Here is a 17,208-nt window from a genome sequence, read left to right as displayed (position 1 = left end):
GTTTCAACCTTTTGAATTATGCATGAAAAAAAGAAAAATGCAAATGTACTACTTATTTGGAATATTTCACACAATGTTTAGAAAATGATATTCATTTGATGATTGAGAAAAACTATAAGAGCAACTGCCTCATAAGCAACATAATTCTACTGTTCTCACAAAGGGTTGCAGCTCTAAAATAGAGCATTCAGCATGAAACACAAACCCCTGCATGAATATCACAAACCTCTGAATATTTATTAACATCAGTCCAGTGGCTTTGTAATTTTTAGAACCAGAGGTAATAGTCCATATCCAGTATTTATGTGGTTTCACTCTGTGTGCTTGAGGTAAATCCGTAACCACAAGACATATCGTTTCATTCAGTATTAGGCTCTCAATATGATATGCCAGTGTATGGAGCAATGTATCTCAAAACACTCTGCATAATAAAATAGGCACAGACTCTGCACACACTATGTTTTAAGATGGCATTTCCCCGTTGATTCAATCTGGTTCAAGTAATCACAGTAGTGACTGGGACATACCTCTTTATAAGTCATACCAACAAGGTTGCAGATTCTTTTTATGCAAAGTTGAACAGGTTTGGAAACAACAAATCAGAAACTTGTGTGCACCATATTTTATTTGTCTCCAATGCAAATACTTAGAAAAAGAAGAACTACTCCCTTGTCTAATTCGCAGTATTTGAGCTAGAGTCAGGTCTTTGTGTGCAGTTTTTGAGATGTGGTTGGAGTGAAAATTTCAGCCTGGCAACCCCACACACCAGCGCACAAAAGCACTCTTGGCCAGAGACCTAATGATTAATCAGCCATGTTTAATTTTGTTACATGATAAGGCACAGCTTTTGTTTTGCTATATGCTTTTGAGAGTCTGAAATTATCACACAAACACTGTGCCATTATTAAGTTTCAATTATTATATTTTTATAATATAATTATAAAAATATATAATATGTAATATTTTTATAATGTTGAACGTAATAGAAAATGGAAACCTAAGGCAAATATTCAGGCTATGGTTGGTATATTCAGGAACAACAGAATGGTTGGGCTTGTGAGCAGACTACGGTGCAAGCATAATGTTGATGGTTTAAGAGGCCGCCTCTTCGACCTCGGACAGGAACATGGTTTTAGAGGCCGACTCTTTGACCTCGGACAAGAACTTGGCTTGGGAGACCGTCTCATCGTCCTCAGACAGGAAGCTGGCATGCTCGCCGAGGTTCAGGTGTAGGGCAGTCTCTCCCACACTGCAGAGAGATAACATGATATTCCCAGCCTGGCTTGAATGCAGAGTGATTGCTACTGCGCAGCCAGCAGGAGCAACAAAGCTCAAGACGGAGCTTGAGGGGGAAGCAACATTCCCCATGAAGCTAGAGGGGGGAGTGACGCTCTCTGCGAGGTCTGAGGGGGGAGCAAAGTTCTCTGCGTGGCCAGAGGGAGGAGCGACTTTCTCTGTGAGGCCAGAGAGGGGAGAGAGGTTCTCCGTGAGGCCAGAGGGATGAGCAATGCTCTCCGCAAAGCATGAGGGGGGAGCGATGTCTTCCATGGAGCAGGAAGGGGGAGCGACATTTGGCACGAAACAAAGAAAAGGAGTGACGTCTTCAGCGGAGTATGGAGGCAGAGTGACATCCTCAGTGGAGCAGGATGGCAGAGCGACGTCCTCAGCCGAGTAGGAAGACAGAGCGACGTCCTCAGCCAAGCAGGAAGGCAAAGCAATGTCCTCAGTAGAGTAGGAAGGCGGAGCAATGTCTGAAGCGGAGCCTGGAGTAGTGATGTCCGAAGCAGAGCAGGGAAGAAAAGTGGACCACTTGACTGCACCGAGAGACAGAGCCACGTCTTCAGCTGAACAGGGATGCTGAGTGGCATCCTCAGATGAGCAGGGAGGCTATACAACCTTCTCCATCGATACGGCAGGCTGGACGAGATCCACAGTGGGGGAGGGAGGGTGGGAGATCGTTCCAGTCTGGTTGGAAGGCTCCTCCTTGACATACCCCATGATGGAGTACATCATGTCGAGCCACATCTGGTTGGCTTGAATTAGGGAGAATTTCCCCTCCTTCTCCCACCTTGGCTTTTCCCTTTCATATAGGGCTTCTTGACTGCTCAAAACTTCTGCTGCATCCATAGTGCGGTGAAGTATTCTGTCATGCTGATCATGTAATGGAGGTTAGGATGAATGCAAGTGCAGATAAGAGCTTTATTAGATGAGAGATAGGCAGACAAATCCAAATTGTGAAACACAGGTGTGGTCAAAACAGGCAAAGGGTCAGGCGATCAGCAAACGGACATTAACGAGGCTAGACTAGAATCGAAGAACGCTATGCTATAAACAAGATCAAAACCATGAAACAAAACACGAGGAACAAAGGTTTGGCACGGTGATAACACTCATGCAATACTTCACATTGAATGAGACATGAGGGGTTTAAACACTAAACATAATCAAGGGGATAACACAGAATATAATGACACATAAGGGAAACGATCAATGACAGTACAGGGGCAGAGACAGGACAGAATCATAACAGGTGCATGTGTAGAAAGTAAACAAAGTCAATGTCACTGAAAAACCTGGAAGCGTGCTTGCGCTTCGAGCTTCGGAGCGCACTGCGTGCTACAACGCTAGCGCGAGGGGAAATCGTAATGAATTTGAATTTTGTGTATTGTTACACTCCTGATGGATGGATGGATAGACAGACAGACAGACAGACAGACAGACAGACAGACAGACGGATAGATAGATATAGATATAGAAAATATTTGCTAACGGAAAGAGTCCGTTTCGAGGAATAAATAAGTAAAAGGGAGTACTTACTAAGAAGCGCGAGAGGCACAGTATTTTTACGGCAGATTATTATCAAGTGGCATGCCCCATTGACTCATTCCATCACATTAGCAGTACATGATATATTTGGCACAAGTAAATTTTACTGAGATTAAAAAAAATTAAATAAATAAACAAACAAACAAACAAACAAATAAATAAATAAATAAGGGAAGAGAAAACTGTAAGTCCTACCAAATTGCTGTATGTGGACTCGCCCTCACAGGTAAACTCTTTTACATTCTTAAGGTTTGCTCTGTTGAACATATAGGTTATATGATTAACTGAATGTCTAGAGATTTGGCACACATTTGAACCTTTTCTGTTTGTGCATGAGAATGCATATTCACTTGATTTTCATAGCATTTTAAATTGACTAAAACTTTGAAAGTTATAGAAGGGTTAAAAATATAATGATGATAAATAATAAAATATGGGAAAAACATGTAGCAAACCACATCCTGAGACACATGCAATTTTATGTACAGGGTGCTCATATGTTGGTCCTAATATCACATTTATGCGTGTGAATTATGGGGAAGGATGTTTGAACCAATATGATGTAGAAATTGCAGAAAGCCGACCCCGACCTGGACTCCGCCCCACCGCAACACCCACAGCCAGTAAGGAGGGAGGAACCTGCAGTTTCAGATGCACCTCCTCAGAATGAGGTGGCCCAGCCTATGGCACTCTATCCGAACCTGTCAGAACTGAGCCACCAACCCCCACCGAACTATGCGCCAGCCATCCTATCTTCACCAGTGGCATTACACACGAGATCCCAAGTGAAGGGACCAACAACGTTGCTGCCTGAGGGCTTCAGACCAACAAAATCGGACAGAGAAGGGACAATGCACGCCGTGGTAAATGCCCCAATGCTAGAAGTGGCCGGAGAAGGAGCCCTATGCTAGTTCACAGACCCTGGACATTGGAAGACATCAGGAGCAGCATGACACATCTGCCGGCTCTCCGCAAAGTAGGAGGACGAAAGTTTGGGGATGAACTTCAGATATTCTGCAGAGAATTCAGACCCACCACTCATGAACTACGACGACTGCTCATGGCAAAACTTGGCACGGACTGGGTCAAGGTTTCACGTGAATTCCCAGAGGATGATGTCCGCCTGATCAACCCACAGTGGGATGATGAAGTCAACGCGAGGTTCAGAACACAAATAGCGGCGCTCCAGCAGAGGCTGACGAACACCTTTCCTGTGCGACTGGACATGACAAAAATAGCGATGTGTAAACAACAAGACTCAGAGACTGTATCACAGTACCTGTCCAGGCTCACTGAGATCCATGACGCAAACTCAGGCTTGGAAAAACCTGACACTTTGGCAGATGAGCAGATGGCCATTACAGCATGGGAGGCACATCTCAGAAACAGCTTTATGAATGGCATGAAACCAGAAATTGCCGCTATAGTCAAACAACAATTTATCACCTGGGACACCGGATACCTCACACAAGTGGAGAGGTATGCAATACATGCAGAGAAGCTCCTACGAGAGGCAAAAGACCTCCACACAGCCACACTAACCATGTTACAAGCTGTGAACGTGCAACAACCGAGAGGCAGAGGTGCGCCATACAGAGGAAAGCCAAAGGGCCGTGGGAGAGGAAGACCCGGCCGTCAGGGTTATGGACCAGGATTAAACTGTTACAATTACGGAAAAGTTGGACATTTTGCCAGAGACTGCCCAGAGCAAAGCCAAGACATGGAAGCCAATTGATGGGGGGAGAAAGAGAGAGGGGAGGCATCTGAGAACAGGGGAGGTAACACACACCACCTAAACTATCAGTTAGCTCACAAAGAACAGGAATATGTGCACACACCCCCATCCAACATTAGTCAGACTGACAATTCACAAATGTCTGAACCAGCCATGACCCTTAACCTTTTAAAATACAGCACCTCTCCTTTTACACAGTTACCATGGATATCTCTTGTAATTAATGGTGTCACATTCTTGGTAGACTCAGGAGCACTTTGATTGTAATCAAAGTGTCACATTCTTGGTAGACTCAGGAGCAACGTATTCAGTAATAAAACACTGTGAATTAAAAGAGTCCCCAAAGATGAGTTCACGGTCACTGCGCTCCATGGGCGTGACGGGACATTCAGTATTAGAACGTTTCTCTGAACCGCTAGTTTGTGAATGTGAAAATGGGAAAAGAGTAACCCACCAATTCCTAATTTCATCCTCATGTCCAGTAAATCTACTGGGCAGAGACTTAATGTGTGTTTTACACTTAAATTTGATGTTGTCACCTAAGGGAGTAACAATAACTGATGACTCATCTTTGGGAACTCCATTTGTTAAAAAAACAGAGCTGTGTGTTTATCAATGGTCCATGCATAACAAGCCTAGAGCCTGAGCTCGTTTGTTGACATTGGCACATGATAAGATGAAGAACAAGTGTGTTGATTTCATGCTGTCTTCTGCCCTTCATTGCACAGCATGAGTGCAAGAAGGGAGAGATACTGATTTTGAAAAAGAATGGTTTATCGATATCCCAGAAAGCGAAGAGCTGTACCTAAACAGGCTCTACAGACAACCCCAACCTTACGGTTACCAGATCCCACCAAACCTTTTGTGCAGAATGTGTACAAAAAATCAAGCTGCATAACCTCCGTCTTGTTACAAAAACATGGAGACAAGTTGAGACCTGTGGCATATTTCTCTGGTAAGTTAGACCCTGTAGCAGCAGGTTTTCCTCCGTGTATGAGACCAGGTGCAGCGGCTGAGAAAGCTGTGGTGGCATCCAGAGACCTGGTAGATTACACAAAATTGACCCTTCTGTTACCACATGAAGTGTCATTACTCATGCTTGAACAAAAGACCTCTCACCTGTCCACCCAACGGTGGCTGCGCTATAACACTACATTACTAGATATGCCAAATGTCACTATAAAATGATGTACTGTACTTAACCCTGCTACTCTCCTTCCAACAGAGGAAGGCGGGGAACCACATGACTGTGTTGTACTGACTAACGAACTCTGCTCTCCTAGAATTGACCTGAAGGATGTCCCATTGTCAAATCCAGATCTAATCCTTTTCGTGGATGGCTCAGCGTCACGCAATCCAGAGACAGGTAAAAATCGGGTGGGCTATGCTGTGGTAACCACACATGAGACTGTCGTGTCAGGAAGTCTCCCCTCAAACCTGTCAGCACAAGCAGCTGAACTGTACGCCCTCATAGAAGCATGTAAACATGCTAAGGGACAGTCAGTAAATATCTATACAGACAGTAGATATGCCTTTGGGGTAGTACATGATTTTGGAACAATTTGGAAACACAGGAACTTCCTGACGATTTCTGGAACACACATAGCCCACCACAAACTAGTCTCTGAGCTGCTGGATGCAGTCCTACTCCCCAAAACTATTGCAGTATGCAAGTGTGATGCACATACTAACTGTCACGAGTTCCCCTTTAAGCAGCGCGCTGTGGAGCATGTGAGTGCGCGTGCACGAGCACCTGTGTTGACAATCGTGACATTTCGACTTGTGCATTTGTTTATGTTTCTGTTATGTCTCCTCCCCGTTCTGTCATTGGTTGTTGTTTCATGTGTGTCTGAATTGCCCTCAGCCGTCAGCCATTACAACGCTGATTATGTCCGCCTATATACCGCGCGCCTCCCAGCACACAACGCGGAATATTGAGTTAGATTAGAATAGATTGTTTTGTAGTTCATAGTCATAGTCCTTGCCATAGCTTAGATCCACGTTAGAGTCCTTGTTAGAGTTAATCATTAGATTTAGTTCACACTGGGTTATCCGCTCCCAGTTCCCTGTCATAGTTCATGTTTCTCGTTTGGTTTATCGACCCTGTATCCCGTGACCACGACCTTGATTCCTGCCTAGCCCTGTGTATGCCTGTTTGCCGATCACCTGACCTTTTGCCTGTTTTTGGATTACGTTTGTGGATCACATTTTGGATTTGTCTGCCTGTCTCTCTCCTAAATAAATCCTGTTCATACTGTGCTTGCATCCATCTGAACTTCATCACGTCACGAAACGTGACACTAACAAATCAGATCCTGTCTCCCTAGGTAACGCGCGAGCGGACCAGGCAGCGAAACAAGCAGCAGTAGCAACGCCGTCGCCTTCAAAACTTTGTGCATTTTCCTCTACAACAGAAACCACTCCTTGTTTACAGGTTTCAGAACTCTAAGCACAAGCTACAGCAGAGGAAAAGGCAGTATGGCGCAAAGCGGGTTGTTCTGTCATCGGCGGTGTTTGGCGGTGCCCACAAGGCCGCACTTGCCTTCCCAAATACATGTTGCCATATTATGCAAAATTGATGCATGGGAAGGACCATGCGTCAAAGGGGAGCATGATAGCAGAAGTAGCCAAGCATTGGTTCACGAAGGGCTTCTCTAATTATTCTCAAAATTTTTGTTTAAAGTGTGTAGTATGTGCTACTCACAATATGGGTCGATGTTTGAAGGTGGAACAGGCAGCTCACCCAGCTCCAGACAAACCATTTGACCATCTACAGATGGATTTCATTGAACTAACGCCCAGTGAAGGGAAGAAATTCTGTTTAGTAGTAGTAGACATGTTTTCAAAATGGGTGGAAGCATTCCCTACCTCCAAACAAGACTCTGAAGCAGTGGCAAAGGCACTGCTTAGGGACATAATTCCTAGATGGGGAATCCCCACTAAAATCTCCAGTGACAATGGTACACCTTTTACCAGCACAGCCCTTAAGCAGGTTAGTGAATATTTGGGCATTGATCTGAAACAACATTGTGCATACCGTCCGGCCAGTGGTGGGGTGGTGGAACGGGAGACAGATGGGATCTGTATCGAGATTGGTACCTGTGTAAGTATCCCTGTGGAGTCCGAGATTGGCATTTGGTATGGGCTTCCACAGGCTATCCAAAAGCCTATGAGGGTTCCAGATTTACAATAACCATGCCACCTAGGCCAGGGAGCCCCATGATAGTCATAATCGATCCAGTCATGGTAGCAGATTCAGGGCTTTACTACTGCACAATGGATAAGTTCTATTCTGATATGTACCAGCTGATCGCCATTTCTGTAATGTCCCCTCAGCCTAAAAATGCCTCTGAACTTTCTACTTAAGAGGAACAGAGAGAGGATGATGAGGAGGTAGTAAATACCTTTCCTGAATGGGCCCTTCCCGATCATGGGCCTCTGCATCCCAAACGCACACTGTCATTGTGTGAGGGAAACATGGCTTGTGCCTTGGCAATTTTACACAAAGAAAACCTTTAGTACGAACCCGACTGCTGGATTTGCCACCATTTAGCACCTAGATGGCAGACCACTCCACTAACATATGCAATAATTAATGTTACAGGCCCAAGTGCTTTTCCTAGAATCATGACGCAGTTCCTAACATATGGGCATCAGACACGATATAATCTTGCCGTGGCAGACAACACGGTAGGACCTAATACCACCCTCACAAAGGGACAGGGGAGGTTTGATATTCTGTGGAAGAAGGGAGAAACATACATCTGCTCACTCTAAGGTGGGGGTGTCCAAATGCCACACCAATGTCCTGTATAATGCAACCATGGACCTGTGTACCATTAATACTATGCAGTTTCAATGTAATTTTATGACTTGTGGGCTTGTGGTAGACATGCTTATCATACCTTGCCAAAAATATGGCAAGGCTGCTGCTATCCAGTCATTGTGGTCCCTAGTTTCACCATGCTAACTCCTCAAGACAGAAACGTGACTCACCTGCGGCGCAGACGCTCACTGAACACAGAAATGCCCATGTGGTATCAAGGCTATCATCTGTGGGACCCGTGGACGGGACCAATTGCGTCAACGGGGTGGTCTTTGCTCCCCGGAGGGGGAACAGCCATTTTATTCAATAAATTGAACGGAATGGCATGGCAAGTATTGACCCTGACTAACGAAACTGAGGAAGCCTTGGAAGCTATAAACGCTGAGTTGGTCTCGCTAAGAACTGCCGTAATTCAACATAGATTGGCCCTGGATACTCTATTGGCAGAAAAGGGCGGTGTGTGTAAACTATTAGATACCTCGTGTTGCTTTTATATCCCCGATTCACACAAGAATATAACCAATATTATCGAACATATGCAATCGGCGGTCCGGACCCCCCCACGAACGGGAGAATCGGGGCTTGATTGGTTGAACTCCGTTTTTGGGGGCTGGAGGTCGTGGATACTGACCGTTTGTGTTCCTATAATCAGCGTCATTCTACTTGTCTTAATCATGGCTCCATGTGTAATTTCCTGCATGTGGGGGTGTTTTCTCCGCTCATTAAGATCAATAACTGATTACCAAACACTGATGTTAATTAAAACGTCCACGAAAAGTGACTCCGACCTTTACAAAGACCAACCCGAGCTGTATCTTAAACCTGACTGGGAACTAGATTCTTCCAGCGACACTGACGATGATGACCCATTAACATCTATTTCACGTCCATTGTAAATATGCATTTGACCATGACGACTCATTTCACCCTAAAATAAGCTTGCTTGACGACAGGATACTTTATATCCACAAAAACAGCCTTAGCGCCTTCATTATGTCTGTATCATGATGAATTCAGTTGAACCGCGAAACGATTCTGAAGTTCTGATGTATTCACAGCATAGTAATTTCTCTGTTAATCTTAGTTATCATATTTTGTAATGATAAAAATGGGGGAAATGTGATGGAAATGACTCATTTTTACTTTGTAATTTCTTTGTTCTTGTTCTATTTCATTCTCATCAGAGGATAACGCCGAAGAAGGCCATGTCATATCACTGAGATCAGTACAGAATGTTTATCTGCATACAGGGACACAAACATGTTCTTCTGTTCTAGGCTCGTCTAAAGATCTTCCAAGATCCTAAAACAAAGCTTGTTTGAACTGCCTCAAACAGAATTATGTCATGCTCTGCGTTTCATACATATAGTAGTGGTTTAGTACAAGGGCATCAGAGCGCTCTCATTATTCTATCCTGCTTTATTCTATCCTGTATTAACAATCTTTCTGTAATAAACCTTTTTACCTTCAGAGGATGAATCTGCAAGTGTTGTCTAATTTCCACGACATATGCAAGGGCATCATTACTTTTCCTACAATAGTGCTGTCTGTTGGCTGAATGTACACTGCCAAACTAAACACCTGCCCATTCCAAACGCTATGCACTATTTTAAAGTTCAACAATAAGACCATTGTTGTAATATCAAAGATCTTCTATAAAAGTCTGTCCAGTTAGCAGCCGTCTTAGCAACACTCCCAGGTAGTTATTTTCAATCATACAATTCCAGGCTCCTATCTTCTTAAATGGAGAGAAACCCATGTACCAGAAATGGATAACCGATAAACTTTCAAACACAGGTTTGATTGGTTCTTAAAATGTTACAAAAATGGAGTAAACAATATGCATTTGGTTCAGATTTCACGAAAAAACAAGTTGTTTCTGATAGTCTTTGAAGACAAGCTGTCTCATCTCAAACTGTCACTGGTAACATTTAAAAGTATGTCACAAACGTTCTAGTACAAGTTCAAGTACAATCACATAAACATGACATTTTCATTTTAGATATTTCATCGAAGTTCTAAAAATGTAATGCTAGCCTACATATAGGCGGAGCCTAGGAAAATATTTCACATGTACATTTGGAGTTCCCTTTCAAAGGGAACTCAATCTTGCGTGAGCTCCATGCTGTGGGGATGCGCCCTCGTGCGTGACCATGACCGGGTTCAGAGGTGTGCTGTCCATAGTAGTCAGCACAGAGCAGAGCCTGATGTTAGCGCAGGAAGTAAAATCCCTCTTGGACAAAGGAGCATTAGAACATGTACCCGGTTCCCTGAGGGAGGGAGGTTTTTACAGCTGTTATTTTCTGGTCCGCAAAAAAGATGGGAGTATGCGGCCAATTTTAGATCTGGGTCATCTGAACTGTACTCTTCAGAAATACAGGTTCAAGATGCTGATGCTCAAACTTATCGTTCCACAGATTCAGTTTGAGGACTGGTTTGTGATGATAGATCTAAATGATGCATATTTCCACAAAGAAATATTGCTCAGTCACAAGATGTTCCTTAGGTTTGCATTTGGAGGCAACACGTACCAATGTCGGTTTCTTCCCTTCAGGCAAGCTTTATCCCCGCACCTTCACAAAGCGCATGGATGTCATTCTGGCTCCATTGCAACTCCAGGGCATCCGTGTATCCGTGTAGGTTACTACCCGGACGACTGGTTAATTCTAACACGATCCAGGGAACTGGCGATTCAACATAGAGATGTTGTTCTCGCCCACATGAAGAGCTTGTGGGCTCAGGTTGAACCTCAACAAAAGTATGCTTTCTCCAGTGCAGAGGACAACTTTTCTAGAGGTTAAAAGGATTCTACTACGATAAGGGCATTTCTATCCCCAACATGTGTAGGATCAGTCCTATCAACATTGAGCAAGATAAACCTGGATCTCGGCATCCGCTCCAGTCTTTATGAGAGACCATTGGGGCTTATGGCAGCAGCAGCCAATGTCATACCTTTGGGCCTATTGTACATGAGACCATTTCAATGGTGGCTGAAAAGTTGGGGGTTTCGTCCGAGGACGAAACCTCTGAGAGTAATCAGTGTCACGCAGAGATGCCTACATGCTCTGACAATTTGGAGGTGTCCCTGGTTTCTAGCCTTAGGTCACATTCTAGGGGTGTCTCCTTATTGCAAGACGGTAATGATAGACACCTCCCTCACAGGCTGGGGTGCGGTCTTAGACGGCTGTCCAGCTCATGGTCTTTGGAGTGGCCCTCATCTGGAGCAGCATATAAATCACCTAGAAACGCGGGTTGATAGGTCACCAAGTGTTAGTTGTGACAGACAACACAGCGGTGGTCTCATATATCAACCATCAGGGAGGATTATGTTCGCGCCCCCTGTTCAGGCAGGGGCAACTAATTATTCTCTGGGCAGAGGGAAAGTTTTTGTCAGTGAGTGTAATGTACATTCTGGGCAACTGGAATGTGGGAGCAGACATCCTGTTGAGGCAGGGGCTGAGGCCCAGGGATTGGAGGCTCCATCCACAAGTGGTGGAGTCCCTATGGCGCAGGTTCAGCCAAGAGGAAGTGGATGTGTTCACCTCAGAGGAGACAACACACTGCCCGCTGTGGTTTGCCCTCACTCCTCCCACACCATTTGGGCTGGACGCTATGGTGCACACGTGGCCGAGGTCATATCTGTACGTTTTTCTAGTGAGAGTTTGCCAAGTCTGTCTATGTCTGCTGCTAGTAGCACCTTATTGGCCAGCTCGAATATGAATATGGAGAAAACATAAGAGCAGGATCAAACCGTGGATCGTGGAGCTGAAAGGCAGCAATGCTTTGACTATATTTCTTTCTATTCTTTTTGCTAAATTTTTTTTTATTTCATTCTTTTAATGCTTTGACTATGTCTTTTTATTTAGTCATTTAAACGATTAAAACTTGCTTTCATCTATATAGAATTATGGGAACATTTCACTGACACAAATATATTCATACAGTAATGAATAGAGATTATTGATAAAAATCCTGTGAATAATAGAAGACTTTGTATGGTTTTAGTGCATGTCTAATAACATATTTAATCAATGTAGTGTTTGAAAAAGTCCCAACATTCAGGTGACTAGGTGGTTCTTCAGTGTTATCCAGTGTAAAGAAAATATTTAATGGTGTGAAAAGATGACTCATTACACATGCATAGAGTACTGTATGTGCATGTGCTGTGTATGTAAGCAAAAAGTTGATAAAAAAAAGAGTAATAAAGCAACGATTCAAAATCAAGTGGAAAGCCTTCTCAGAAGAGTGGATTCTGTTATAGCAGCAAAAGGGGGACCAACTCCATATTAACGCCCATGGTTTTGGAATGGGATGTTCAATACTCAGGTGTCCACATACATTTGGTGATGTAGTTTAACATCACTGCATTTAAGCTGCATCCATAATTCATGTCACCTCCTCTGCTTATAACAGTGCGGCTGATATACAGCATGAGGCACCCCTCCCCCTCCACCACCTGGGACAACACCGTCCCCAAACCCCTGTCTGAGACATCCTTCTGTAAAACAAAAGGGAGAGAGAAGTAAGGAAAAGCCACCACAGAGTGCAGCTCTTAACTGAGTGAAAGCCTGCTGGCACGGCTCCGTCCCCTGGATTGGATCTGTCACTCCCTTTTTAGTGAGATCAGTCAGAGGGCTGGAGACGTCTGAAAAATTAGGCACTGATAATAGCCAGCCAGCCCTATAAACTGTCTCACCTACTTTTTGGTCTTGGGTCTCAGGCAGGCCTCAATCGCTGCAGTCCAATCAATTTGGGGACGCACCTGCCCATGACCCAAGTGGCAGCCCAGATACCATACTTCCACCCACCCAATCGCACACTCCTTTGGGTTCGCAGTGAGTCCTGCCCGCCTCAGCAATCTCAGAGAAGCCTTTAGGTGCTACATGTGCCACTGTTAATCATTATTGTAGATAAAAATGTTATCTAAATAGGCAGCGGCAGAAACAGCATGTGGACAGAGGATTCTATCCATGAGTCATTGGAACGTCGCAGGGGCCCCGAACAACCCAAAAGGAAGGGTCACGAATTGGTGTAACCCAAACGAAGTGGAAAAGGCCATTTTTTTTGCCAGATATTGGAGTCAAGGGGATCTGCCAGTATCCCACGCACTGCAAAAAAGGAATTTCAAGAAAGTAAAAAAAAAGCCTTGTTTCTGGTGAAATGAGTCTTATTTCTTATGTAAAAACAAAAAATATTCTTGTCAAGCATGTTTTGCATTAGAAAAGTAATCTCATTTTAACAAAATATATCTACTGTAACTTTGTCTTAATAAGATATTCTAGCTAATATTGAACAAGATTTAACCAGTAACAAGCTACAACAATGGTTTGCTTAATATACCAGCAGAGAAACAAGATGGTTTTCCTTATTTTAAGACTAAGACCCCTTGCACGCTTCAATTTTTCAACGAAGCAGCTGTGTGTCATGGTTATGTTGAAATCCACACTGAACTATATTACCCATCAGCTCCAGCATGTCACATGACCATGTCGTATGTCTCACTGATCACTCACACATAGTAAGTGGTGGTTGTGGCTATGGCAATGCAAACACCTTTATTTTTTTTTATATCTGCGCCTGATATAGCCCCTCCCCATCCACTATGCAAGGAAAGCTGCGACTGTTGAGTGCATGAAGTGTCCATCATTCCACACTTCATTTTTTCGGTTGAATGAGTGCATCATCTGGGAACTTTTTCTGTTTTTTTGTTTTTTGGGGTGTTTAATTGTGAACATACTAATCACACTAATTATACTACAAAATGGCATAGAATAGTGCATAAGTATGCGATTTGGGACACACCTCTAGTTTTTCAGCACCTAATTGTCAACCTTTTGTTGTTGTCATATTCATGTGGTATCATGTGTCCTAAAGTCGCTCTCATAGTCTGCATGTTTTTGTCTTGTGTCCATTGTTACGTTTATGGTTCTTGTTTTCACAGTTTTGGTTGTTTGTTTTGCACTTTATAAAAATAAAAATCTGTGCTTGCATTCAACGCCTTCTACAATCCCTGACACTATGTTGCAGAGTTTTTCTCTGTTCCAATAAAAAAGCTAAAAATGACAATGCTTCTGGTTAGAGATGCACTGATGTATCAGCCAATAATTGGTATCGGCCGATAAAGGCAAATTTTCACATTGGCTGATAGTTTAAAAACATCCGATGATCAGAACCGATTATATCCTGTCAAACAAAAGAGGGCAGGAAAACACATCGAATTCATGCTGTGTGTAAAGATGATGTCTCTTGTGTGGAATGACGAAATAACTGCAGTTTGTAAGCTCTGCACTGCTACAATTTTACATCACACGTTGCAGCAGAGCAGAAGCAGTGCGTATTTCAGTGTGCATGTTAACAAATGAATGGTTTTACACCGGACGCTGCAGCAGTGAAGCGGGAGTTTCGGCATCGAATTTTATTTTTTGTGACACTGCTCGAGCTGCATTAAAGCACCAATACACCATTGTATAATTTAAATGAAGCTGAGTTGACAAAAAAGTATATTTTGCACAAAAAAATATATTTGTAGAGTAGTATATTTCATGACTTGACAAAAAAGTATATATTGCACAGAAAAATATATTTGTAGAGTAGTATATTTCATATCCAGTTAATGTTAATATATAAAAAAGTATATTATATATTATTACCCATTTGATGTTCAATGATGAAATGCTTTTGTTTGTTGTGAGTGAATGTGAGCCTAACAGGAGGTTTTTTAGAATTCAGTCAATTAATTCTGTTAATATGAATTAATAACATTCAATATGTTAAGAAATCTTACTTTAATCTTCAGAATTTAGTTAATGTGTTGATGTTAATTTGAGTAATGTGTTTTCTATTTATGAGACCAGGTACTGTGAAACAACTTGTTGAAATGAAGAGAATAAAGTTTTTATTTGCATTTCTTTCAGAATTGTAGAATTAATTATTATTAATTTAAAAGACGGCATAAAAGGCAGAACTATCGGTATCGGCGAATATCACTCTGAATAATCGATTATTGGTATCGGCTGAGAAATTTAGTATTCGTGCATCTCTACTTCTGGTACCTTAATTTAAGACAAAATCACTTATTTTCATTATGCTGTTTGAAGAAATTGGGTCTTATTGTTTGTCTAATTATTGATCTTAGATTAAGGGATAAATTTTTAAAGTCGGCTCAAGCAAAAGACCAAAATACTAATTTTAAGTAACTATATCTTGAATAACTGAGTTTTCATTGCTTGTAAAAAGCACAACTTGCTGTAATTTAGGCATTTTTGTCTAGTTTTAAGATCCAATAAGCATTTTTAGTGACTAGATACTTATGTTATTTTCAAGAATTCTTATCAAGTAAGTTTTACTTACCCCATTTATTTATTTATTTATTTATTTTTGCTTGATTTTAGTACACTTTAAGTAGATTTAAGTGTGTCTTGCTTGTTTCAAGAAAGGCATTTTTGCAGAGCACAAAAACAGACCATCCCATTTTCTTTGGGCACCAAAACCACAGGGCTGCTCCAGTCACTATGGGGCTCCTCGATTACTCCCATACATAGCCTTGAGTTCATCCAGAATCACATTTTTTTTGTGTTCAGGCCGACAATAGGGTCATCTGTGTACCACCAACCCTGGGATTGTCTCTCTGTGGTGCTCTATGAGATGAGTGTGACCAGGGAGAGGCAAGAACACATCAGAAAACCCCACCTGCAATTTAGCAATGTCCGTGCTTTGGGATGGAGAGAGGTGCTCTCCATAAAGGACCGGGGTGGATTGAGCTGCTGTTTTTAGATTTATCTCTGGTCCTAGCTCCTCATACTCTGGAACAGCCATCACTAAAGCCATGAGAACACCTGCCGTGCCACACCTCTATCTCTATCGTTTAAAGTCTCATGCAGCAATATTATCAAAACAAATAGTTTTAGTTTTTAATTCACCAAAAGTAAAATAGAACAAAAAAAATGCTAATCTTATACTGCAATAAAAATGCCAATCCGATGCTCAGATATTGCAATAGCCTCTTTCACATAATGTAATACTTTCAAGTTCAAAGGTCCCCTGAATTCGTTGTCACAAAGCAAAGCCTACAGTTACATAGCATGTGCTGTAGAGTGTGTCACAGAGAAAAGAAAGCAGTTATCATTAACAGCATTTTGTTAAGAACACAAACAATGACCGTGAGAAAACGGAAAGCGGAAACTAAAAAGGCAAGCGTCCAAGAGAGCGAGTGGCAGCATGCTACTGATGAAGCAGTTCGGCAACCGTTCCCCAATTAAATAGAGTTAACAGCCCACGCCATTCAGGCTTTTACGGAATACAAAGACTCAAATACACAAAAAGTTCCAGAAGGACTGAAGCAGTTTTTGGCTACTGTTAACACCATTCCAATCTACAGTGGATCGCGAGCGGGGTTTCTCCAAAATGAATCTCATTTGTAGTTCGCAGCATGCATCCACTTCTCATCCCCTCCATCTCATCTCTGATGTTTTTGAACATTGTGGGTCCACTGCTTACAAAGTTCAATCCCGAGCCATTTGTGTGCATGAGTACGTAAGGGACACAGAGAAGAGGAGGAGGACACGGACATGACAACTTTGTGGAATATTTTGTGTTAGGTAAGACGCTTTTTCTTGATTTTGTTGTGCAGTTAATGTTAGTTTATTGTAAGTAGTCCTACTGTATGAAACGTAGCTTTGTTTACAAAGTGTTTTGGGAAAGCGTGTTTTGTAGCTAACTGAGGTGACAGCACGTAAATTAATAGAATGTGCAATCCATAAATATTTCCCTTTGTACTGAGAATACTCACACTTGATCACACTGGTACAGCTGGTAATGCTTT

The sequence above is a fragment of the Ictalurus furcatus genome, chromosome 29, assembly GCF_023375685.1.
Source record: "Ictalurus furcatus strain D&B chromosome 29, Billie_1.0, whole genome shotgun sequence".
NCBI classification, from domain to species: domain Eukaryota; kingdom Metazoa; phylum Chordata; class Actinopteri; order Siluriformes; family Ictaluridae; genus Ictalurus; species Ictalurus furcatus.
This window is presented reverse-complemented; position numbering follows the sequence as displayed.